Here is a 26,295-nt window from a genome sequence, read left to right as displayed (position 1 = left end):
AATAAATTTGAAAAGGGAGCTGAGAGCTTCTCGTTGTTGAGCTGTATCCCAAAGAATAAAGACGTTAGATCGTACAGAGGAGAATAGCATGGGAAGTTTAAAATGCCATTGTAGAAAACCAAGACTTGTATTTATTTGAATTGCTGTGATCCGGTTACTGTTTTGCAAGAGAAAACTAGTGGGTTTGGAGACAAAATAGTTAGAAACCACTTAGTTTTTCACAGGAGAGTAGACTGAAAATTTTGTGTTTAGTTTCAAACGTGAGTGAATAAGAAAGTCCTTGGCAGCCTGAAAAGAAATAATAACTAGCATTGATTGAGAAGGTAGAGTAGAAGAATCCAGTCAGTGTTAAGTGATGCTTTTAAAATGTATAAGAGCAAATTCCTAATTAACTCATGGAATTCTGTTACAAGGTACTGAACAACTTGAGTCTGAATAATTTGAGGTTGTTTTGTGGCCATAAGAATTATTGCTCCATTGCAATGGGGAGGGATACAAATATGTATATTTTATATAAACATATTTTTCTTATTTGAAAGTTCACATTTTTCTTTAGTTATATAATCTGATCTGACACAATCCCATTCCTTCATAATTATGTACATATGTGCATAAATATACATTTATATTCGTTAATGTATTTGTGTGTGTTTGTAGTGCCTATATATTTTTATGTATATGTGTATATTTATATGCTTATTTCTGGCTTGTTTAGCATAGCAAAGGAAAAATGAAGAGAGAATGTGGTAGCTTTCTATATGAAGAAACTAGAAATGGAATAAATACCAAAGAGGAAAAGTTAATTGAACTGAAAAAAACTGTTGGTAAAGAGTAAAAAGACATAATAGAGAGACAAGTAAGTTCTGTCAGGAAGTTTCTAGAAGGTAACAAGCTCTCATTAGAGTCAGACTGTAGAATGATATTGTTAGAGTAGCAGGAGTAAGAAAACCCTACTAGTTTTGATTCAGAACTTGATAAATTTGAGTAGATAAGATTGAATCAGCTGTAGATTGGACCTGTAACCTAGAAGGCCCTCCCCCCGGTCCCATATCCCAAAATGAATAACTTCAAGTGCTTCAATATGATGTGGATGTAATATTAAATTCAAATTATATACAGTATCACTCTTATATGTGTTGATACAACATATTTAAATGAATATTTTTCTTTACATTTTATTGTTCAACACGTTTGTTTTGCTAGTATGAGAGAACTGCTAGAACCACTCTGAAAAACTGCTGTGCAAGTTGCCATAGCAATTAAATCAGAGTTCCATGGTGTTCCTTTCTTGTGTCTTAATTCTGTTTATGATTTTTAAAACAACAAACCGATATTTCACATTTTATTCATATTTTTCTGGCTTGCTAGAGATTAGATCCAGATATTTTTGAATTCTTATGTTCCTTGCCCTAAATGTGCTTAAATATATCAACTGTTTTAATTTACTCATACTTTGGATTCTTTCTGTCTGCTTATATTGTTTATGTACATCGTGAACAGCACAGGGCAGGGCCAATGATTTCAAAAGATCTCTGAGACCTTGGGATGTTCTTGTGCTTTAAATATAGTCCCTCAGCGTGGCTCCATTTGGCAACATTTCTAAGCTGTATTTCTAATTAAAAATAATAATTGACAGGTCTTTCTTTCCCCTGCCTTGCTGTTGATCCTAGCAATTATAAACTCAGGAAGAATTTACTAACAAGGCTCTGCTTAGATCTTCACTTACTGTAGCTTCTCCCAGAGGCCACAAATGAGCACACAATAAAAGATAACTTCTCTCCTGGAGTGTTTTCAAATCATCCAGGACAGACTGAGGGAAGGAGAAGAGAGAGTGATAAGCGCCATGTGACAGAGGGTTTGCTGAAAACCCATGGCCTGTATTTGGTGTTTCTGCTGTAGTGACCAAGGTGGAGAAAGGCTTTCTTAGACAGTTCAAGCTGCCTTCTATCCTATGTCATTGCAACCTTGTTCATGGAGATATGGAGCCCTGTGTTCATGAGGAGAGAGTTTTTGTGGTGTGAAGGGGACACAAGCTACAACTAAGCATGGCCTGGGGAGACTGAAGGCAGAGTTATTGGGAATTCAGACTTTTTGTTCCATGGAAAAATCCACAAGAGCTTCAGAAAGCTGCAGGAAGTTATGCTGATTGGAAGAAAAACATAGAAATTCTAAAGCTTCCCACAGCAAGTAAAGTCTAGAAAATTAACTTTCTTGAAAGTTCCTGAAAATGTAATTTGTTTTTCTCTTATTACTGAACTGGAGCAGACAGTTGCCCTCAACTCCTGAGAGACATCCTGTGAAACCTCCTTACATAAACAGCTCCTCATAGCAAAACTGAATATGAAGACCCCATTCTTGCCAGAGGAGCTGGCAGGAGAGTTGCCAGTTTTACAGCAGAACTTTGTTGAACATGCAGTAATGTCTGAGGGAAATTGTTTTTATGAATCAGTATTCTCCAATGAAAATCCATTCAATGAGAAAATTTCCAGCTATAATTAATTCCCAGTTGTAATTAGAACTTTTCCTGAAGACCATCTAAGAAGTCTCTGTCGTGGTTAAGAACTGAAAGAAAGCCTTTTTGGGGTTCTTGCCTTATTGACAAGACTGATCCCAAACTGCAGGAGATGAGTAAATAGCTGCTTCCTTTTGTATTAGTAAGGCGATTGGTGATGAACTTTGCTAGAAAACCCATGTTTAATAGAAAGTCTTCCCAATCTTACAAGGTAGGAAAGTGGTAGGAAAACAATATTAGTTTTTTTCAGTAATTTACTTTATATTAGGTTCCATTCACCAGTCACCCCTATGATGGCTCCTCAAAAACTTCTTATTTTTTTATTCTGTAGGTTTTTGGTTGAAAGATTATTTCCCTATAGATAGCAGAGCTCTAATCTTGTTTTCTAGTAAGCTACTATGTGTTAGTCATAGGTTGATGTTTTTCTTCTGGAAAATAGAAAGTACTTCATGTTTTGAATTTTGATTCAGAAATATTTCTTCCCATTGAAACGAGAGCCTGTCTGATGAAGCAGCTTCCTTGTCATATGTCAGATCTGCATCTGTATTTGGAATGGGTCAGGTGGCACTTCCTCTGATTTCCTTGCTGGCTGATATCCGCCTAGTTATTCCAATGTGTCTGTGGACCCTTTTTTGGCTCTGGAAAAACAGCTGCACTTTGCTGTGTTCCTGGGCCAGTCAGAAATAATATTTTTTCAATTATTTTTCTGTTATGAATGTCAGGAGCTTGACCTGAGTGGCTGTGTAGTTTCTGGCACAAATACTTTTGGGTGTGGGCCTTTGCTGATCAGTCATGTCAACAGGGCAATGGACTAGGAAGCTGTTGTCCTAACCAATGTTTGTTTCCTGGGTGATGCCCTTAGGAGGAAGGGTGACTTGTCCAAACCTCAAATCCTAAGAAAGAGAGAGTATCATGCCCTTGCCCTGCCTGGGAAAACAGGTGGGGGAAGGCACACGGTTATTGCCTTTGGAGGGCCTTCTTGCAAGGCCTTCAGCTCCAGCTGGGATTCTTGGAGAGTAAGCTATAGAAGTAAAAGTCTGTTGGTGAGATGTGGTGGACCTTTGTAAGGTTAAAAGTTACTGATCTTGAATGGAAATCCTTCATATTCTCCTATTTCTAAACTTGGATATTGTTGGGGATTTTTTGGCGTTAATATGAATTTTGCCTGTAAGAGTTACCTGTGGTGCATACTCTGTTTTCTAGAGGACTGCAGTACAGATATCGAGTGTTGTAAATATCAAAGTGATATAAAAATAAGTAGGCAAGGAACAATTTCAAGAGAACCATATGTACGTTTCTTCAGCAAGAGTCACATGTATAGAATTGTTCTTATGTTCTTATGGATGGCATTTAGGAGAGAAATGAGCTCCAGCTGGAAGCATGTGACTAGTCATCTCAACAAGTCACATCTTACAATATTTACCTTACAGGTACACACTTCTCTTTTAGCATTGAGTGATGGTGATCAGCACAAAAAAGAGGCAATTCAGCTACTGAAATTTTTGAAGAATAAAAGCTGCTCTTTTCTGTCAAAATAAGGCAATTTGCCCATGGCATTGCCAGAGAGAAATTCCTTTCTGAAATGTGGAAAGTGGCAGTCACTAGCTCCAAAACAGTGATTGCATCATGTGGCCTCTGCTTTTGCCATGCATCTCTGAAATTCCTTCTCCTGACTCTTTCAGAGAAGGGATTAAGAGCTACCCCTAGCTTGATCTAGGCATAGCTGGTGTTGCAGTCCCTGCTGTGACAGGTCTTCAGACAGGATGTGGAATGGAGAAACTGGTCTGTAAATGTGGAATACCCTGTTAGCAGAAGTCAGAACATTTAGTTACAAGATGTCCTCCAAAATAACTTTGTCTTTTAATGACATATCTCTACCGAACAGAGAAAAAGTTCTTTGCATAAAGTTTGGGTTTGGGAGGATCTTAGAGAGCTGAAGAGCCCAGATACCTGAGCACTGTCTATTGCACTTATAGAACATACTGCATGTGTATATGTTTACACATAGACTTAACATGGGTCTATATATGCACATACATACAAAACCAGATATAAAACATCTGTGTGTACTTCTGCATCTTCCCAATCTGTTTTCCCAGGTTTTTCTGGGAAGGAATGGGAACTGGGTAGGATTCTGAGACTGATGGCTTGGAGGAGCCATCTCTTGGCTCCAACCCATTTTGTAAACGTTTGTATTGTTGCTGTACCAAATGTAAAACATGTGTTAAGCAAGTGACAATCTATGCATTTACAGTGAGGGCGTTCTTGTGCATAAACTCTGCTTCCTGCTTAATTTTGAAGCAAAAGACAATGTATCTGTAGTCATCCAGTATAATTTTCTTCATCCAAATGAGATGTACTCGTCTATTTATACAAACTGTCAAAGTGCAGCTGATACTGTAATACAAAGCTGATGGAGCATTTTATAGTGATTGAAGACCTTGTCTCATGGTCTCAGAATGAACAGTTCAATGTCATGCCAAATGACTGGGTTGTTTGCTCCAAGAAATGTCCCAAATGTAATGATCTTCTGTTCTGTAATAATCTTATGTACTTTCTTTTGAATTACTAAGAAGCATCCAGAGCTAAACTTACATTATTTTATTTGTTTTCAAATTATATAGTTTATAGAGGGAATTGGATATAATATGCTACTCTTCCCCTCTTCTCTGCACTGTACAGAGAACACCAATATTCAGTGTCTTGGAAGTGACCATGAACACTGAACTGCCTCCAAATAACTCTCTCATGGACAGGACAGAGACAAAAAATAATTTGAAAAATGAAAAAAAAAAAAAAGCCAACAAAAAAACAACAAGCCAAAACCTAACAAAAAAAGCCTATTGCTATGTACACAAAAGTTTGAAAGCAATTTTCATTTTGCAAAGAAATATTATGACTTCATAGCATGAGGGCAGCAGCCTTAACCCGTTGCACATCACCCACAATGGCAGTGTATCTTTTCAGTAATGGTCTGACAGCAGAATGGAAGATTTGGTATTTTTGAGTGATTTGCCTTTACTCGTATTAGGCTGCAATACCCTTCTGTGTATGAAGGTGAAGATGTGCTTTAGGAGAAAGCCTTCTTGAGTTGTTTTGTGATCTCAGACCTGATCCAAAAGTTGAAGAAGTAACACTTTTCTGCAAGATGCTTTGGCTCACACACTTTAGTATCTTGGAAGGGTTAGAAACCTGATGCAAATTCTCAATTTGGGACTTCTAGTTTTAATGGCATCTTAAAATCTCCTTTGGTCCTTCTTTTGTGCTACTGTAACTAAGTTGTGCTTTTTAGTTTCCATTTTATATTTATAGCATAATTTTTCCAAATGGAAGCTTAACATCAAACCAGAGTTGCATTCTTCCATGCACAATAACCATAATTATTAAGCATTTTAAGGCTCTTTTGATGTTACTGAACAGTTCAGTAACATGAAGATAGAAACACTTGTTGCAAGCTAAATATTTTCTGGGATTTGTATTTGGTATTAGAATAATTAAGTAGAATTAAATTACTGAGAAACAGAAACTTCTGTTCTTTAAAATCTATATCAACCATACCATATTAATTACAAGGAAAGAAATCTGACTGTTTACTGGAAGAGAAGCTTTGTCTTTGAGGGGTTTTTTTTACCTTTTTGGGGGGGGAGGATGTGGCAAACCTCAGCCCATAACACTGTAGTGCTGCATATAGCTGGAGCTCAAAATTGAGTGGTGTGACCATTATGCACTTAAGTCTTTCATGGGACTACTCAGATGTAGAAAATTAAATAGATCATTTCTGTTTGCAGACTAGAGCCTATTCTTTTGGACATCTGATTCCCTAGTTCATGATTGTGTTCTATCTGTGTTAAACTAGACAAGCCATTTAAGCACAGATGTTTTACTGATTCTACAGTGAATGTCATTTCAGATTAATTTAGTTTTTGCAAACTTCAGCGTGACTACTCTTAGCATTGCTTTAGTTTGATGTCCCTTTCCATATCGTGCTTTGCTGGCTAGAGGTCATTGCCACCAGCCTTCCCAGCCCAGTGTTTAAGGCCACCCTTGCCATCGAAGCTGCTGAAGGCAGCATATTCAAATATATCACCACAAAGTCTTATTCAGAGAGATCTATGCTTGAAACAAAGTTAAGCCATCTAACTTTGTAACAGGGGCACTTTGGTAGCAGTTCTGCTGGTATAGTGGAGAGGGAAATAAGAGAGTTAAGAAGGAATAGAGGAGCAAAGCACTGTGAACTCCTTCACTTGGCACAGGCTTGTATACACACTAAATACAGCAGAATAAGGCCAGCTGATGTTAAATCACTTAGGAAAATTCCCTCACTCACACACGTTTGCTCTTATTGATCAAAAGTACTTTGGCAACACTCACCTCAAATTTTAAACATTTGTAAAAGAAAATGGTGAGGACATCAACAAAGGACTTGAGTCTAACAACATTTTGGCTCTGAATGTTCCCAAGTGCAGCAGTGACATGGCAGATCTGACACTGTAGTGATTTAGTAGTGGAATCTATTAGTTTCCCTGCTCCATGGTGACTTCAGTTTCATTCTTCATAAATATTTTCTCTCATTACCTGGGATATCTAAATAAGGAAATGAAAACTTGATACCTGGTTGCCAGTTTGTTCCCTTTGTGCTACCCCTGGATGCTATGCTGCCTCGCAGGGTATTTTCCCATGGCTGCCTCCAGCATGGAACAAGCTGGAGAATCAGTGGTGGAGTACAGACAGCAAGCTTTCAGTACCATGTGCCTCTGAAGTGCCTGATTGTTAGACTGAAACTGTCATCTCCATTGAATAGCTATTTAACTGTGATTAACAGCCACTGCTTGAGATATGTTGTTCAACTATATCCTATTGGACTTTTGTCAGACTATTTATACTGGATTAGCAAATCCATAGCAAAGCTGTCATGGCTGATTTAATAATTTTTCTCCCAGTGAAGCTTGTGCTGTTTTCAGTGAACAGAATCAGGTGTTTAATGATGTGGAATCAAGAAATGAATAATTTGTAAGGCAAGTGACCCTGGTTTGCTGAAACACCACGGGCTGTGCAGTCCACTTATGCTGTTGAAATACTAGGGAGTTTTGTGGTGGTGGTGTACTGGTGATTAGTTCACATACTTGAAAGTCTTATTAGTATGCTTAAACTCCAGAGCAGAGTGAGGAAAGAATAAAAATGATACAAATCATGGTGTACTCACAGCTGGTATTGAGAAGGGACTGAAGCATTGTGGGCTGATCTGACAGTAGCTTCAGGAAGTGATGAAGTGCTCTGTTGTTCTACTGCTTGGACCTAAAGAAATCGCAATTTCTCTCATTCTATAGGAACAGAAGTAATCTTCCAGTAACCTGTTTTCTTTTCAGAAAGTTTTAGTTAAGCTTTTGAAAGCCCATATTAGCAAAATGGGTTTTATAATGGCAGTCCCAAAGTGCTAAGACCTGAAGATATAAATGAAAATGACCTTCTTTTTAAAGGCTGTCATTTTCAAAGCAAGAGATATTATTTCTTGATTCAGGTTATTTAAAAAAAAAAAAGACACCTGATCATTCTCCATTATGATATTTTGTGTGAGTTTTGCAAAGCTAAAGGACTTTCAATATAAAGAATCACTGTTTTCTATGAATTCTGAAGAGTGATGGACATTGGGTGTCTTACCATCTGTGTGATAAAGGGGAATTTTCAGAGTTCACTGGGAGATGGGAGCACTGTAGGAAAGCTATTTGCTTTATCTGGTGTGGTACAGCACTCCCTGTGCACAGTTCATCAGGCAGTGGCCTCTTGTTGTGTTTTAACCCCAACTGGCAACTAAGTACCACACAGTTGCTTGCCCATCCCACCCCCTGCCACCCCACCCACCATGGGGAGGAGAATCAGGAAAATAGTACAACTTGTGGGTTGAGGTAAGGATAGTTTAATAACTGAAACAAAACAAAATATCATAATATTAATGATAATAATAACCATAATGAAAGGGAGAGAAGAAGAATATAACCAAAGAGAAACAAGTGATGCCCAACACAATTGCTCACCACCTGCTGACTGATGCTCAGCCCATCCCCGAGAAGTGATCAGACCCTTCCTGCCAACTCCCTGCAATTTATATACTGGGCACAATGTTCTACAGCGTGGAATATCCCTTTGGCCCATTCCAGTCAGCCATGCTTCCTCCCAGCTTCTTGTGCAGCTCCTCATAGGCAGAGCATGGGGAACAGAAGTGTCCTTGATTTGGGTGAGCACTACCTAGCAACAACCAAAACATCAGTGTGTTATCAACGTTGTTCTCGTATTGAATCCAAAACACAACACTGTGCCAGCTACTAAGAAGAAAATTAATTCTCTCCCAGACAAGACCAGGACACCTTTCCTAATGGCTTGCCTTTCTGGTGACTGTTTCCTTTTTAATTTGAAAACTTCAGTTTGTGACCTGCTTCTTTGCCATTCTTTCACGCTGCAAGTAGGAAAACTTCAGCAGGTCAGATCCTTGCACAGTCTATGCTCTTGGACACAAGTGCTGTAGTTGTAAATAGGTCTACTACGAAGTTGTAGGTCATAATCTATAGAAAGTACAAGATTTACCTGTTCTTCCACATGTGTGAGTTATGTAAGGGTCAACAGTGATCAGGAGCTGAGGAATGTTTTCCTGCGGGTGAGTAAAACATCCAGCATCTAAGCAGAGCTTGGATGAAAGTGGCTTCAGAACTGTCAGAAGTAAGTCCCTAAATAAATGTCCTTATAAGTCACTTTCATAGAGGTCTATTCGCTTTTGATGTATTATAAATAATGCAAATTTAATGTCCATCTGGACACTAGGTTTTTGCCAACTGCTACCAGACCAGCTGCAAAATTCACTGGCTACAGGCTTTGCAGCTGCTACATGCAGTCAGCGCCAAGGAGGAGCAGAGTGCTTGCACTGGTGTGCTGTGCTGGAAAACAGATTAACAAGGACTGAGACATCAAACAGGGAGAGTAAGGGCTTGTGTATGGGCACACACCTTTCTTTAAGACAGCTGCTTGCAGAGAGAAGCCAGCTGAGATCTGATCACCTTTGTTTGCAGTGGCCCTCATGATTCCTGTTTCCTGTTGTAATGCATATTATGTGCACTTTATGTGGTATTTTGTAGTAATAAGAGCTAAAAAAAATGCATAGAATCTCTATATACCTAAGATTTTGATGTCTCCATTTGGATGCTTTTGTTTTTCCGTTTGTTTAGTCATCCTTGGCTTGTAGGTTGCTTATCTGCATGAAATGGTAGACATCCTTCTTTAGGGACAGTTTCCTGTCAACATCTTCAGGCTGTTTTGGCCCCTATGATTTTGGGTCTACTTGGTGCTCTTAAATATTGGGGATACCCTCCATTTCCTTGAGCAACTGGTCTGTTTTGTTTGTAACTCAGGATTTTGTTGACATTCTTCCAACTGCTCAGTATTTTGGAATGCATGTCCCAGTGGACCTGAAGATGCTGATGAGCAGCCTAGGGCTAATGCTCTGTAAATTGAAATCCAGAGCTCATAGCAAAGGCGATTGAAACTCTGACGACAGGGGAAAATGCAAGGTCTAAATTGAAGATGGATCTAAGATTATTGCTAGTTTTTTTCATTAAGAGGATGTTCTTTACCTTCAGGGAGAGTCCATGCCTTTTGACCATTGATATTAAATTGGCTAGTATATTTAGATTTCTCCAAACACAAAGCCTATGCTCTGGACTTTCACTTTATATATTAGCTTTATAAAGCAGTGTTCAGTTACAAAAGGAATATAACTTTCTAATAAAGAGTTTAGCAAAGGTTTGTCCTTAAATTGTAGGCATCTGATATTCAGCCATGTTCTCCAGCTGCTTTAAGTTTCAGGGCAGGTTTTCAGCTGGCAAAAATCAATCTCAGCTTTTTTTACTGTATTGGATCTATGCAGGTTAACATGAGCTGAGAAGCCAGGCATTACTTTGTTGTCTTGGGGTGTGTGTGTCTGGGTGATTCCGTGTTGCTCTGTTCATGTTATTCAGAAACACTAGCACTGCACTTGGGAGTTTTCAAGAGCTGGAGGACCAAGCATCTTGATTATTTATTCTGTCTTCTTCCAGACCACAGTGCATGGTGTGGTGGGAATCAGTCTTCTCTGCTACAGAAAACAGCATCATAGTACCTTAGTGGGGAGGCTTGCATAAATGTGTATACTTAACTTTGAAATGCTAATTACACTCTTCAGCACTAAACTTTTCTGAAAGTCCTGATTCTGGGAGGTTAGTATATTTTTTGGTGAGTGAGTCACAATTTTTCTTAATGTCAGTCACATAATATTTCATGAAAAGAGAGATTTTATGAGGAGAACTAGGCTAAGCTAGCATAAAGCTCTGGACATTTCAGGTTCTGTGTTCAGTGCTCAGTTGCAGTGGTCTGGGTTTTCATACACTGGTTATTGGGGCTACCCTGAATCCTAGACTTCATGAATTACAGATCATTGCCTCATATTCACAAACTCATTACAGTACTCCAAGTTAATCTTGAAACTGAACAGAAAATACTAATGTTACTCCAAAGTTATGACCATTCCTAATGAAGAGAAGGATAAAAAACCCAGGAGAGTTTAGCCCCCTAAGCATTTATGTGAGCCCAGTCAGCACAGCAGTGAAACTTGCCTTCCCCAGCCACTAAATGAGCATTTCTGGACTCATTCTTAGGATGTCCTATTCTGAAGAGACACATGCTGGAAGGATTAGGTCTATTTGAAGAGCTATGAGGCAGTCAGAGCTGAAAGCTAGTGCAAAGGCTTACCAGATATTGGAACATGTGCATGTGTGACACAGCCTTGCTAGTCCTGCTCTGGCCTCTTCTGATGTCCAAATTCACTCAAGGTTGCTTTTTGGGGCTGCCTATGTAAGGATGATCTGTTTCCTGGCTGGTGTCAGATTCACTCAAAAAAATGCTGTGATGACAGATTCCATGTTCAGTCTGAAACAAAGAGCTATTAAAGATTACCTTCCTCATGGAGATTGTCAACCTCTGCTTATGTTCTTCATACATGTGTTTCCTTTGGGAGCTTCTTTCCAAGTGTCTTTGGAACGGGACTGTTATTCCTTCAGGAAGAGGGCCCACACATACTGTGAAATATTGAGTTATCTAGTGCCATTTATCTTTTTCTAAAGGAAAGAATTATGAATAGTGATTTCAAGTTGCTTTTTTACAGATATTCTTGGAGACAAGAGAATTCTATCAGTTAGTGAATCAGCTCAAGCTACTAAAATCCATAACAAAATTGATAGTGATGTCCCAAGCATTTAAGTAGTTTCAGTGAAGGCACATCTTTCATTAACTCACAATGAGCATTGCTGTAATGCTTATTTATGTGAGTAGAAAAAAGGAAGGTAGAAAAGTTTTCTTAGTGCAGAATAAATTAGACTCTTTTAGATGAACATAAGTCTCCTGCAATATGTATTATATTTACCTATCACTGTAACATTGGACTCTGGGGAGAATGTTACTTTATAATTAAGACCATTTAAAATTTTAGTTCTATTACAATTACTTTGAGTCAAGTAGAAACACCATATAGAAAATCAACAGAATTCTTTCAAAACTGAACTCAAGCTGGAAATATTTATCCCAAGACCTAGGTGCTGGAGCTAACTGCCTTTAAAGATTCAGAACTTCATCTGCCCCCAGTTTTATGGCTTTCACATTTAGCTGTGCAGTGTATATGGAGAATGAAACATGCTTTGGACTGGTCATTCAAGGAGTTGAGATCCAGTGACAGAACCACTAAACCCTAGGATTTGTGCGCACTGAGATTTTATAAAACCTTTCCATGTTTATGATGGACTCAGTCGGCCTTCAGAACTGAACTTCCCCAGACTCATTCAGCTTGGCCCTGTTTCTATTAAAATCCATTTTGTGAGAACAGGTGCTAATATCAGCTTGTTACTAGGTACAGCTAATGAGTCGGAGACACCCATTATGATGACGGAGTGAGTGTTGAAGTCCAGTCATGGTATTTGATGGCCAAAATGTGCCATTGTTGCCTCTAATATGTGCCCTAGAGGACTTTATTGCAGCTGTAAAAAGAGGACTTTTAAAATATGAAGCATATTTCTAAGAATTTACAATTAGTCAAAGATTGCTTTTGAAGGAAATACTGCAATATAAAGTAGCTAATTGAGCAATATAAGCCATAAACACCTCAGGGAAGCTCTTAAAGGGCACTTTTAAAACTTACTTGAGAAATCTGCTGGGCTTTTTCAAAGTGTTCCTGCCTCTAGCCACACTTCTTTCAAAAGCTGACAGGCAATGAGGGGATTGGAGACAGAACTCTGCTTCCATGAAAGGAAGTGGTAAATTCCCATTGACTTCCACTGCCGCTCCACTTTCATAAAACAAGGAGGTAGAAGAACTGGCAGACACTGGCAAAGTGGGGAATAGCTTTGGGGGCTGCAGGAGGCTTCCTTTTTATGACTTGGTGAAATGACTTTTACAAAGTTATTCTCAGTGAGCAGGGGAGAAGAAAGCGTGTATTTTTCGCTGCTAATTTTTGGATCTAGGCCTGTGTGGCAATAGGAGCAGAGATGATCATGAGAATTATATATCAATTTGAGGAAACTTTGGCTTTAGTACAATCATTGTTGAAACCGGCTCTTCATCTCTGTAGAGCCAAGGCTTCATCTTTAGTTCATGCAGTGTTTGTACCATTTGTCAATTTGCCTAATCTCTGCCTGCATCACATGCAAAATGGAACGGTATGTACGTAGTTCCCAGGAAATAGTTGTGCTGCAACATTCTCAGCAATCAGTAGGTTGAAGATGTCACATTGTTTGCACTGGGGAATTTTCCTCAAACTTCAAAAGGACCATTAATCAAATTAGTGAATTTTTATATTACCTCAAGATTACCTACTCTTTTCCTCAGTCTCTCTGTTCATCACAGTATGTTGCAAAAATGAATCAAAGTTTTTAAAGTATTTCAAAGTTGACTTCACACCTTCTAAAATACATTTGCTAAAATTTTGCACTATTTTAATTTTATGTTTTTATTACTTTGAAGTTTATTATTTTTATATGTTATTCCTTAACTACAGTAGGCATTTAGAATATATTTCAAATTTATTTAAAACTACTTTTCAGTTCTTGAATTCTGTTAGCAGTGAATGAATATTTTTGTACTAAATTTATTCAGTTTCCATGTAATATATGAAAAATAACAATTCTACATCAAACAATTTTTATGATACTAAAATATGTTGGGCTAAAAATTATCTTGAAAATCCTGACCAACACTGCTCTTTTCATGGAAAATCCTGTTCACTGTAGCGTGCCAAGGTGGTTAGTTTGACACCTTTTCAGGTGGGTGGTGTAGTTCCTCACAGGGACTTTTAAGGTCATGGCTTTCCCTGGTGAAGCAATTGTTCTGTTGATGACTCTTATCACTCTTCAGCTTGAGATTTGTAAATCATAGAACATCCAGTGTGTTTGAATTCTTCCAGTTTTGCTTAGTACAGGAATGCAAAGACTGTCCCAATGGAAATCATTATTCACACTTTAATAGATGCTATGGACATATTCAGAACATAAATAGAAGTTATTGAAGCCCCTGTGATATTCTGACTCTGGTGCAGTGGTTAAATAATTCACCGTCAGATTAAAGAGCTGATTTGATGAACTTGAGGAACTATAGGGAATTGGCTGAGACATTGCCAGTGTAATTTGACATGCATAGTAGGATTAATTATAAGTTCCAATCAAACTCTCTTTGGAGACAAGGCAAGTTTCACATGATCCCAAAATGAGGCCTGAGATTTGGGCTGAGATTTCCAATGCTACTTGAAGTATTTGCGAATTCAAATCCCACTGAGATGAACAGAAGTTGGGCATCGAACACTGCAGGTGGCTTGCAAATCAGTCTTGAATTTTAACAGTGATCTTTCAGTCCTACTGAAACTTATAATATGAAGTATAAAGGAAATAAACAGGGGCTCTGACCCAAGTCTGGCATCTTTGTTAAGACAAGCTATGCCAAAACACATGTGCAGAATTGCAGGCACATCCACGTACTCTGCCTAATGGGTCAGCCTATTTGTCTTCCAGTGATGTACTGTCTTTATTACAAAGTTACTGCTTGGGCAAGGAGCTTTAATATATTAATAATCAGTGCCTTAGGCCAGGTATCAGCTGGCTTTTATTATGGCAGTCTGTGTGGTCCCACATTCGACTCCGTGGGTATAGAAGTGAAGAAACTCCTGTCACCTTCATTTATTTCTCCTATCAGATAGCTGAACAAACATCTTCCAGATCTGTGCTCCATTGCTTTTGCTAAGCAGTTCCCTTCTGCTTTATTTCAACAAATAAGAAAGAGATTTCTGGCCAGAAATGGTTAACTGTTTGCATACAGACAATCCTGTTGTTACCATCAAAGCAATTGGAATCATTCTGTCTTTATTTTCTTTTTTTTTTTAAAATCCCCACAAGCAACTTTGTACCGTGTGGTTTTAGTGCCTGTTAGCACTGGAGTGGATTACAAGAATTATATCAGTTATCACTACATATATAACGATGAATTTATATCCTGAATGAAGCAGACAATGTCTTCTCTTAAAATAATATTTTCTTAGGAAAAATAGAAAACAAAATTAGAGGTAAAGTTTAGTTTTTAAATCAATGCAGAACAGCAGAAACTGCTGACATTTTTGACTGCATTGCTCAAGAACCAATTTTGTGATGTGGGGTAAACAGGGGATATTAAAACATTTAACATGATAACTTAGTAGTAGTTTAACATGATAAAAGTTTAGTACTCGTAAAGTAAGAGCATTTTTTAGCAAGACTATTTTCCCCTAATTATTTTTACTCACAGAGTTGCATGAGAATTTAATTTTTCCTTTAGAAGAGAGTCTAGTTCTCCAAGTAAACTAAATTAATCTCAGAAATGCACGTGGAAGGTGCCTAGTTACCAAGCTACCAAATTCCAGACTTCAAAATGATGACTTTAGTTTTCTGAACTGGGAGGAGGAAAAAGAAATTAACATCCTGAGGAATGTTTTTATGTTTCCTGTAGTGTTAGGGGCTAGCCGGTGTAGCAGTTTCCTTTTCAATGAACACGGTAAGTTCTGGCTTAATTTAAGTTTCTTCTTTAATTGTCTGTTTCTTCAAATGACTCCATGCATCCACTCCAGTTTTGCACAGCAGTGCCAGAAGGTGCCAGGGAACTCAGCACCAAATGTGTCCCTAAACTGTCCTGCTCACTCTGCTGTTCCATTCCCTTTTCAGAGATATTGTATTTGGAGCATTTATTTGCCCTAACTCTTCAGGTTCCGCTTTAGATGCACACACAGAAGTGCTCTTTGGAGGACTGTGGTAAGGTTTGCACATCTGTGCAGGTTTAAACACTCCTTGTTACAAATAACCTCAAAGTTCAGTGCTGCAGATGATACACAACTTGTAAGATAATCTAGGCTGTGTATTAAAAGGCATTTGTATCATGTCAGCATATTTCTAGATGATGATAATTTTTAGGTTATTTGAACGTGTTTCATAGCTTGAAACTGTCATTTTACTTTGATTACCAGGAGGGAACATTGAAGTAACTGCTGTTGCCACAGGTACAATTTCTTACTGATCTGGGCAGGTGTTTGGTCATGTGAACTGCACTTCACTGTTTTCCTGCCCTAAAAATACAATATTCCAATGCTGGCAATCTAGAGGTCTGCTCCTCCAAGTGCTCACTGGGAAGAAACTGCTCCAAAGAGATCAGTAAGCATTGGGATTGTGTGGGAGCACACAAAATTAAAACCTTTGTGTGCTTTCTGAATAGCTCCCATGCTAATGTGGCCCAGGGAATAAGATCCTTGGTGATTTTGTTGTATCATCAGTTTGTTTGCATGTGAAACTCTAAGCAAACTTTGGTGGCTGTGAACACAGAAACAAAACCTTCATAGCACCATCTTAGTGAAGAATGATAGACATTAACGATTACTTCTAAAAATGTAATGATCTGCTTTGAGTGGTCAATAGGACTACTAAGGGAGAAATAGCATCAAGCTTGGGGCCCCTACCACTCGAATTATGATTCACATTCATACTAGTCTACTTCAGTTTGATTTCTTGCAGTGGGTGAATGAGAAACACAAGTTCTGGATGTTTCAAAGGTTGACACTCCAACCACAATAAGGATTTACTTTTCTGCTGTAGGTCACTCAATTAATGAAATAGGAATCCATTTCCACCGAATACCCTCAATTTTTTTTTTTAAGAAGGGAATATTACAGTCTCTTTTCCCTTCTCTTCTTCGCTCATCTCCCTAATTCATTAGTAATTTGTATTTATCCAATATTCACACATATTTAGGACCAGGTTGCAGACTTCAATGGAGATGGATGTAAACTAGTTTCATGAAGAATCAATAAACTCAGTCATACTGATTCATCATCCCCAGCACAAGATTCACTGATATGTCCACAGTGATTTAATTGTGAAAAGTATTATTAATCAATGACTAGTTTAATTTTTCTGATAAAGGTTTAATAATTGCATAGTGGCAACAGAGAAGAACTCCAGCAAAGATTATACTGTAGTAAGTGCTGACCACAATCAGGAAAAAAGGATAGTCCCTGCCCCAAAAGACTTATAGTCAGTGTAGAAGCTGCACTGCATGGGCAGGAAAGCACAATCCAGTCAGTTCTGAACACAGATATCTTGTGTTACAGCAGAGGGCATGGAGTGACATGGAAGTGATGGATGAAAGTGTTACAATTACCTCCTGTCATACACACAAAGCAATGTGGGATCAAGCGTGAGGAGCTTTTCTGGAAACATAGCAAGTGGGTACTGAACGTTTGCATTGCAAAATGGGGGACAGAAAGCTGTTGTTATGACAGAATAAGAGAGGATAAAACTAGAGTAAGACTTGGTCTTGAAGGCCTTGAAATAAAAATATTTTCTTACCCAAGTCCTTTCTAATACAAGCTGATCAAAGTTATGTGAGATTAAAAAGAAAATATTTTTTGTTTTCTCATTTGGTGATTGCTGTATAACTAATTGCCTGCTTTCTGAGTGTCCTGAAGTTTCTGGGTAGTGAATGTCATAATCCAATTTATTCAGAAGAGGGCAGCATCAACCTAAACAAGTGGGGACACGTTTAATTTAAGGATTTCAATCTAAACGGGAGAGGCTCCAAAAAGTGACACAAATACAATTGTTAAGTCTGTTAAAATCAGAATTTAGTTTGTATTGTGATATTATGACAAAGCAAATATTATCCAGAATTACAGGAGCATTATAGTGTCTCTGCAATGACATATTTGTTGTCTTCCAATAGTAACACATTCCTCAGAATAATGGTTACTGCACCTTAGTTATGATACCTACAGCCTTCTACTTAAAGGTGTTTCGAAACAAAAATGGAACAAAATGAAAAAAAAGGACAAAAATTCTGAGCATTCTGTGACTGAAATGCTACTGAAGTCACAGGCACAGCTAATGCAAACTAGGTGTATAAATACAGGTGGTAACAGTGGTCCTGAGGATCTCAGCTGATAGGAAAACTGTCAACGACATCGGTTGGGCTTTGGATCTGGGATTGAGTCAGACACAAGATTTGGACTAAAACAGGCAAATACATGTCACCAAATTACATTATGGTGACAGGCTTAAGGGAATTTGCCTGAAGTTTTGACTGAACAAGGATTGCACTGAGCACAGAGTTATCAGGTTAGCCACTCTTCACCTAGCTGCCCATGACCAGTAATGCTCCATATGTTAAATTCTGTTCCAATTGAATGGACCCATGTGAGTTTTTAGACATTTTACTACATGATTTAACTTTAACAAAATGTCTGCAAATCAGTCCCACTGATGTCAGTGATGATTATGTGTGTGCTGAAGGGCTTTGCTGAGAGGAGAACCGTGAAAGGAGGTCCAAATCCTTAGGTCCTCAGTACAGCAAGACTATTAGCCTGCAGAATGACTATAGGTGATTGAGGCAAAACAAGTGTAGGAGCTCTTCTTGTGAGAGTTAACAAACTGTATTCTGAATCAGGGCACCAGGAGATAAAAGTATACATTGCAAACACTATTGTTCTCCTGCTGATGACATTTTTTAAGTATCTGGGTGATTACAGCTTTTTTCCCTGGGTGTATTTAGATTTCTTTGGCTGAAGAAGGTGTATCATAATTCCCTCAATTCCTTTCTTACAGGCTAAAAGAACTGGAACATGTGAGCTGTTCTATTTTGTGAATCTCAAGGTGGGTTATTTAACCTTGAATTATGTGTGAAAATCCTGTTTCAGCATAAAGACTACACGTGCATGTGCTTAATGAATTAGACTCTAAAGATTTGTGAAGAGCCTAAGTTTATATCCTCCATTAAATATGATCTTCACAGGCTAATTAGTTAGAAATTTTACCCTTGCTTATAGTATACACCATTTTATGGTCAATAACAGTAAAATCTATGTAAACCATGCTCTCTATTAATAAACATTATGTGCTTCTAGCTTTCAAATAAGGAAATCGATTACTTGTTTTTCTCTGGTGACTGGACTGCTGGCAGAGTAAAATCCAAGCAATTAACATTATGGATAGATTGCTTCATGTGAAATATGAAAGCGGTACAGATAATTTTGGTTTCTATCAAAACAAGGGTACTAGTACTGTGGAGAAAACTTAAATCAGCAATATCCAAACTGAGAGATTTCGGGGAAGGTCTGAAGACTCTGGAGGTTGATATTGCATAGTATGATTTTCCCCTGTAAGTTACAGGTTTGGTTCCAACCATGCTTAGTACTAGCTAGAACTGGTTGTTAGCTACTTGTTGTTGGATAGCTTCTGTCTGGTTTTTAGCAGTCATGTGCATACTCCTAAAACCTCCTTACAAATGGCACTGTTGACCTTTCTAATACAGGCAGTGAGATAGTGATTTGGGATGTGCACCAGCCTCCCCATCCCTGCAGGGGCCTCTCTGGGTTAGCATTTGAAATAAAGTGGTGGAAGGAATGATCTCTGTGGAGCTATAAGCTTAAGTGATAAGCTGTTGTTCTGCCCACACACACAGGCATGATCATCCTTTCTATTCCAGTCCAGGAGCTCCCCAGATGATGTGTACTTTGGGGATGTATATAAATTATCGACTCCTTGTAACTTTTCAGCTAGCAGGATTTTCAATCTAAGCCATCAGAAAGTACCTGTGCCCCTTACTTTCCCGCAGAGGGCCATTCTGAAACAAAACATTCACTTGACCTGGAGTGACAGGTTTGCTGTGTACAGTAACAGGCATGTATGTTGTATACAAGGACCTACAAACCCAGGACAGAGAACATATTAAATAAAGGTCTCTTGTGAGACCTTTAAATAAAGGTCTCCTTTAGCCACACTCTAGTAAACAGATGCTGAAAATATTTTAGTCATTCAGTTAGAAAAATCAAGCTAATGATTCAAATGGTTATAAATGAGAATTTAGATTGCCTTTGTACTTTACAAAGGTAGTCATTTAGCTTCAAAAGGAGACTTTAGACTGGATGAAGAATAATTGCTTTTTGCAAAGATCATGTTTTATTGGCACTGTCTGAAGAAAGCAGAATTTTCAACTGGTTTCATTTTAGAAAGTAAGACTAACACAAAGTACATCTCACTTCTCCTTTCAAAGGTGTTCCCTGGGCATGAAATATCATTCATAAGTATATGAAAACCATGTGACCCAGTATCCAGCTGAAAACTAATCACTTCGACACTTAGAAATGGAGCTGTTAGGTATGGGAGACTTTCCTCTGTCCTGCATATTCCATTCTTCAATTTTTGTTTCTGTCAAGCACAAAGTGCATTTGGAAAGATAGCAGTTCAAGAAATTTTTCCTACCTTTTTCTGTCCTCTAGCGGTTCCTCCAAAATGTGTATGCTGAATTTACTTTATGGGTCACAATTATTGCTGAGTTGGAAATCCTGGAAAGTATGAAGGATGAGTTAAATTTTTCCATGAGTGCTTTTCCCTAAGCAGCTTTGCACTCCCTGGAGTACCTGTGGATAATTTTTTGCATTACTTTTTAACTAGGTTGTACAATGGCCAGGCCAAGGCAGAATTGACTCATGTAGAAATAAATATTTCACTCCTCAGTGCCAGGGCAGTGCCTAGTCATGAAACCAGAATCTGATTCGTGTATGATCAGTTCTCAGGCAGGTATCAGTATATCCAGGTGCTGAAAATACGACTGAAAGGGCCCTATGTAATGCAGATGAAGGGCAAGTGTTGTGCCCCTTATGTCGTTTCCTTTCCGTATAAGTTTTTCTTCCTCTACTGGAAGGAAATGAGCTTCTGATCATTTGCATTTTTAGATGCACTCAGAGAAATGGCATTTTTTTCCCAAACTCTTATGGCTGTTCCCAACTCCTTGCTCTCATGGGTAACTAACCTTCTTCAAGTTCTTCCCAGGCTGTAGGACCTAACTACTGAAGTCCTGTTTCACGTGCTACCAGAATTGCCTAGTTTAGAATATCTAGGAACATAACAGAGGCATAAGAAAAACAAAGATTCTTTCAAAAAACAAACTTGGAATGGGTCATTAACCAAGCTGATTTGATGTTCTTCAATCTTAAAGGAAAGCTGCTGCTTCTGAAAACACGTTTCCAAAAGTAAATCACTTTTTCTCTAGAGAAGCAAAGGGAGGTGTTCAGATCACAGAGTCGAACTTCCGTCTACAGTGGAAGTTCAGTGTGCTAAATCATAAGAGCTAGGAGCTTGAGTGGATGCTTTTGTTGTTGAACATGAAAGCAAAATCATATTGCTACTTGGATGAGGGATCTCCCTCCGTAGGCAGACACCATCTTGTTTACAAGGAAATCTCGACCATTAGGGTTTGTGCAAACTGCTTATGGCCGACTTTTAGCAGGGATGACACAAAGAACAAATGAGACATATATTGGATTGAGGTAAGCAGCCTCTATTACCACAACTGTATTGCTAACTTATGTTTAATTGCTCAGCATTTATGAGGTTCCTAGTTTATTGTCTTTCTTGCCACACAATAGGCTGGGCAAGTTAAAAAAGCTCCAAGTTTCAAAGGCTAGAGTTTTGGGTGCCTGCCAGCACTGATCTGTTTAGCAAACAGGCAGCAGGGTGCTTATTAGTAGGTTGTGGTTTGCAAACCATGAAGCCTGTGGGGCCAGATGCACTGATCAAATAGTGAATCTATAGATCAGTAAGCCCATTAGATGAAAAAGGGGAGCCCACTGAGTAAAAATATATTTTTCATAGGCTTCAATTAGCCACCATAAATGACTCTTGTAACTCTTTCTGTTGACCCAGCAGTCTAAATATTAAACATTAGTATAAGCAACATTTGTTCCAAATTGCTTCTCTTGGAATTTCTCAATGACTTACAATTATATAGTACTTGGTAGTAAAAGAACAAGTGCCAAATTGCTCTTATTATTTCTATTTATTTTCATGTAAAAAATAGTGCCTACTTGCAACTCAAGGTGCTTATACATAATTCATAAAAGCACAACAAAAATTGGCAGTGAATCAACCACTGCATAAGACCAGGTGATTAGCTGGACTGAGTCAGTATGGTTCTATGGAAGCCAAGACAAGTCTGTGAGTTCCCTGAAGCCACTGGGGCTAAGAAAAGTTCTAGTTGTTAAGAATCCTCCAAAAGGACTCTGCAGATAACATTTCACCCTTTGAATTTTCCATTGGAACTTCAGCCATGAAGTTTTCAAGAGCAGATTTTTCTATTTTAATTACTTGAACTTGTCTGATGTTTTTCAATTGTTTCAGCCTGTGAATCACTTGTGATTTTCCTGTGATGGCTACTGCTAAAAGTAGTTGATTTTCATGCTGTACCTCACAACTTAAGTCATGTGGCAAAGTTCCCTCTTCCTGACAGTCTACCTGCTGAACCCTGACACTTCCATGACAGCATTCCCAGTCCTGCTCCTTTCTATGTGTTCTCATGAACACAGTTTTATTCTTATAAATTTTTGCAAGATAAAAGTGAAAGGTGCTGTAATGCCAGTAAACCATCACTTTTGTCAGGCAAAAATCTGTGCATTCTTTTTGTAGTGAGGACCCAATTCTGGTTTCAGTTGCTTCCTACAGGAAAGATCAGTAGAAAAAAAAGAAAAAAAGAACTAAAAGAGTAGTCTGAAGGTCAATCCAAGATTGTTTAGATAATAAAGAGGAAAAGGGAATTAATTTCTGCAGCTGAGAATCTTCTGTTGAAAACGGTCAGAGGCATAGAACAAAACCAAAGGGCCCTCCAGTACTGTCCTCTCAGCCTCTTTCCACTATGTTGTCAGCATCTCCTCTTTGTTTTCCTCCTATTGAGTAACTCAGGACTGGTCCAAATTTTGAGTTTAAAAAAAAAAAAAACTACCACAGAAGAAAACATGATGACGATATTCTTTCATTGGTTGTCTCAAGCTTTGCATGGTTGACATGAATTAACTTACTTAGAAGGTAGTGGTCACTGGCAAAAAAAGTCTTCCTCATCTGTGCTCTCCATGTGCTGTACCAGTTTGAAAAGGAATTGTTATAAATAACCTTATTGGTAAGACATTTAGTGTCAGGTGTTGGCACATGGCCGGAGAAACCCATATTCACATAGTATAAAAAGCAATCAGAACCCATGAATTGACTTTGCAACTTATCAGATTTAATATATTTTAAAGTCTGCAATGACCTTAGTGCCATGCAGCTTTGTTTTGGGTCTTTCACTGGCAAAATCCTTAAGTACATAACAAGTGTTATGTATTTCAGTGGTTCCATGCAGAGATACTGGAGAAAGTGGTCTATTTAAAATTCAGGGTGTCCTTATATTGCTTAGGCTAGTGCAAACTGGAGCTTTGCACTAGTGGAAGTGAGAGCATGTTTAGCCCCAATGTCACCAACTCAGCAAAATTTAAAAAAAAATAATCAGGTTGGCATTTTCAGAATGTGTGATTTATTCGGTTGTTTCTTACCCTTCAGTTACAAGTCTTCTTTAAGCCATATCATCTAAGGGCTGCATTATCTCTTTTTAGGTGAGAAACCAGAGTCTATTGTTCTGAGACTAAATTAGGACTAGGGGCCAGATTAATAAATAATATGATTCACTTTCCAGAATTCTTAAATGTCACTAGGCAAGCATACATCTGTGAGGCTTATTAGCCTCATTATTCCTGTGCAGAACTGACATCTAAGAGCACAAACAGGAACAAAGACTAGCTGAAAAAGAGACTAATGCTAATGCAGAAAGCCTATGTTCCATTGAATATAGGGCAGTCTAAAACCCAGGAACCTATATTACAAGCATCTTTATTTTTCAAGCACTAGCACTCCAGGGAAATGCAATTACTCCATGACCCTTATACTAAGTTGATCCTTAAATTAAGGTATTTTCATTCCCATTTTCTCCTTTTAAGGGCCAAGGTCTATAACCCAGCCAAAGCAACCATTCACTTCTCCATGTGCATGAGCACCCATAACTCTGTTCCTCAGTCCAGTTTACAAGAAATCTGTTTTAAAAGCCTGTGAAGTTTCAGATGTATTGAGTGGGAGAAGGGTAAGTGCCAATAGGCCTCACTGGCCTAGTATCCTTTTTTTACAATGTTCCCAGAAAGAACTTGAGGAAACAACTTTCTCTTTTGTTCATATCAGAGGGTGTCTGTAACTGGAGAGACTTTTGTACAGCTGGAGTAACAGAAAGTTCTTACAAAATGGCTCTGCAGGAGTTAATGATTTCCAGTTATTCTGGCCCACTGAAAGGTGTCCTAAAGAAAAAGCAGTTGCAGTTTTAATTTGCTAGAATGTCACTTCAGAATAGACAGGAGAACATTAATCCCACACCTCTTCATGCCAATCTCGGCACCTCACTCTGTGGCCAGCACTTAGTCTGGTATGAGAAAACTTGAGGTAAGTAAGGAAGTGATACAGAAATTAGCTCAACCCATAGTCTTTCTCCCATCTCAGGTCTTGTTTGCAAAACCCCACACCAGAATTGTGGTGCTCAGATAGCAAAGACTTACTCTCTGGTAAAATTTGCTGTAGCTTCTGTTAGCTCAGACTGGCTAAGCCAAGTTAACTACCTTGATTTTAAAATGCTAGAGAAAAAAGGCATCTTGGACTTTACCTGGTGATAGTACTTGCTATGAGATCCTCAATTATCTGTTACTTTAACTGATAACCTCATTAAAATTTTAGTGGTCTTGGTTTTGCTGCTGTTATAGTCTCAGGTAGGAAGCTATTGTAGCCTCAGGCAGGAAGTTTCAGATAAGAACCCCTTCCACCCACTCCCCCAGCCTCTGGTCAGACATTCATTTGAACCAGATTTGCTAAGGGGTAAGTGTTTGCAGCTCTCAGGGGTTTTTGCTGGGTTGGGGATGCTCAGGATTTCTGAACTTCAAATCTTTAACGATGCATGGAAAAACCAAGGAAAACATTGACACTCCAAGAATGCCACATGCTGCATGTCTGTAGAGAAAGAAAGATGAAAACTCTTTTATTCTGCTAAACCAGTGGATTATAGATAATGCCATGAAACTGGACCAATGTTTTCATGAAAACAAGTTGTCTTTTTTGAATTCACGCCATCTTGCTTTGCCTCAAATGCTCTATTTGGCTGAAGTTCAGCAGGGGTATTAGGAACTGCTGCTAGCTGAATGCAGAGCAAAGTCTCACAGCCAAAATTAAGAACAGTGCTGTCTTCTGCAGGGTTTTTAAAACCTAATTAAAGTAAATACTTTGGAATGATTAAAAGGCATACACCATTTTAAGATAAAAGTTTATTATAGTTAAAAAAGGAAGCTCTGTAATTTAAAATGGAAAGTTTATGAAGCTTCAGGATAAACCTCAGCTAGGGAAAATAACAGGTTTCAGATGTTACAAATATCATGCGTTAACCCCAAATGATCATTCTATAACACCAGTTTCCTTAGTCCATGGTGGTCAGAGTTAGAACACCCACTCTGCTTAAAGGCACAATGCTCACTGCCACCAGCCATTAATCACCCTGTTCCTGCCCTGTATCAAGGCTCCAGGCATCATGATTTAAAAAGGGGGTGATTGTGTATCTATTCCAACTAGATCTGATTTCATCATATCTAGGCCTGCTTTGAGCAGGCAGTTGGACTAGGAACCTCCTGAGGTCCTTTCCCTCCCAAATGATCCCAGGGTTCTAATAAAACAAATTACTGCTAGAGCAATATCTAATGAGACCAAACAGCTAGAAAATGGCATGTTCTGCAAGGCTGTTAGTATTCCAAGTAATGCTTGTGTTTGACAGAGAAAGGGGGAGGATATTCAAATGTTATTTACTTAAGAGTAGCTGTTATTTAATCTACAGAGTCAGATTTATTTGGATAGTTACTATAATTAAATTCCAACTGACTACTAGAAACATTGGAAGTTAACAACTATATAATAAACTTTCTAGGCAACAATTAAGTGTGTTGGGGAGACAAGTCTACAAATCTTTTAAAGATGCTATGAGAAAGGAGACAGAAAACATAATATCAGAGAGAAGTGTAGTTTAAATTATGGGATTAAATTTTAAAAATTACCCCTTGGTTTGTTCTTTTGGGAGCACCCTCCTGATAGTATAGAATAAAAAAAAGCACAGGAGGATGTTAATGGAAGAACCTGCAACCTACTTTTGAGGCTTTCGGTGTGTTGTAATTGAAATCTTCCAAAACATGTGGCTGCAGCCTACTTGCTGTAAACAAAAAGGAGTAGTTAACAGAAAGTTTCTACTAGGTAGGCTACTCAAGGTATTTCCTGGTGCAGAATTTACCCCCTCAGCTTAGACCACTAGTGGTCTGGCACTTTTAAGGCTGT

The 26,295-nt window shown here is 38.4% G+C and overlaps 1 protein-coding gene across 4 annotated transcripts in view; it reads left to right on the top strand.

The window, feature by feature from the left end:
* SATB2 (SATB homeobox 2) overlaps window positions 1–26,295 on the top strand; it is a 216,560-nt gene that overhangs the window by 7,490 nt on the left and 182,775 nt on the right. Inside the window, exons 4-5 of one of the 4 annotated variants that reach the window (XM_017838443.1) lie at window positions 17,202–17,312; window positions 18,688–18,735. The exons of 1 other annotated variant lie outside the window; for it this stretch is intronic. The gene's annotated coding sequence lies outside the window, so the exon portion shown is untranslated. Of the gene's footprint in view, window positions 1–17,198; window positions 17,313–18,687; window positions 18,736–26,295 lie in introns of all 4 variants that reach the window. 2 more of the 4 variants (XM_017838502.1, XM_017838462.1) reach the window with 2 other exon arrangements.

This window comes from Lepidothrix coronata, unplaced genomic scaffold (assembly GCF_001604755.1).
Source record: "Lepidothrix coronata isolate B3197 unplaced genomic scaffold, Lepidothrix_coronata-1.0 Scaffold7, whole genome shotgun sequence".
Lineage (NCBI taxonomy): Eukaryota > Metazoa > Chordata > Aves > Passeriformes > Pipridae > Lepidothrix > Lepidothrix coronata.
Note: the sequence above shows the minus strand (reverse complement) of the source record. Positions and strands in the feature narration are given on the sequence as shown.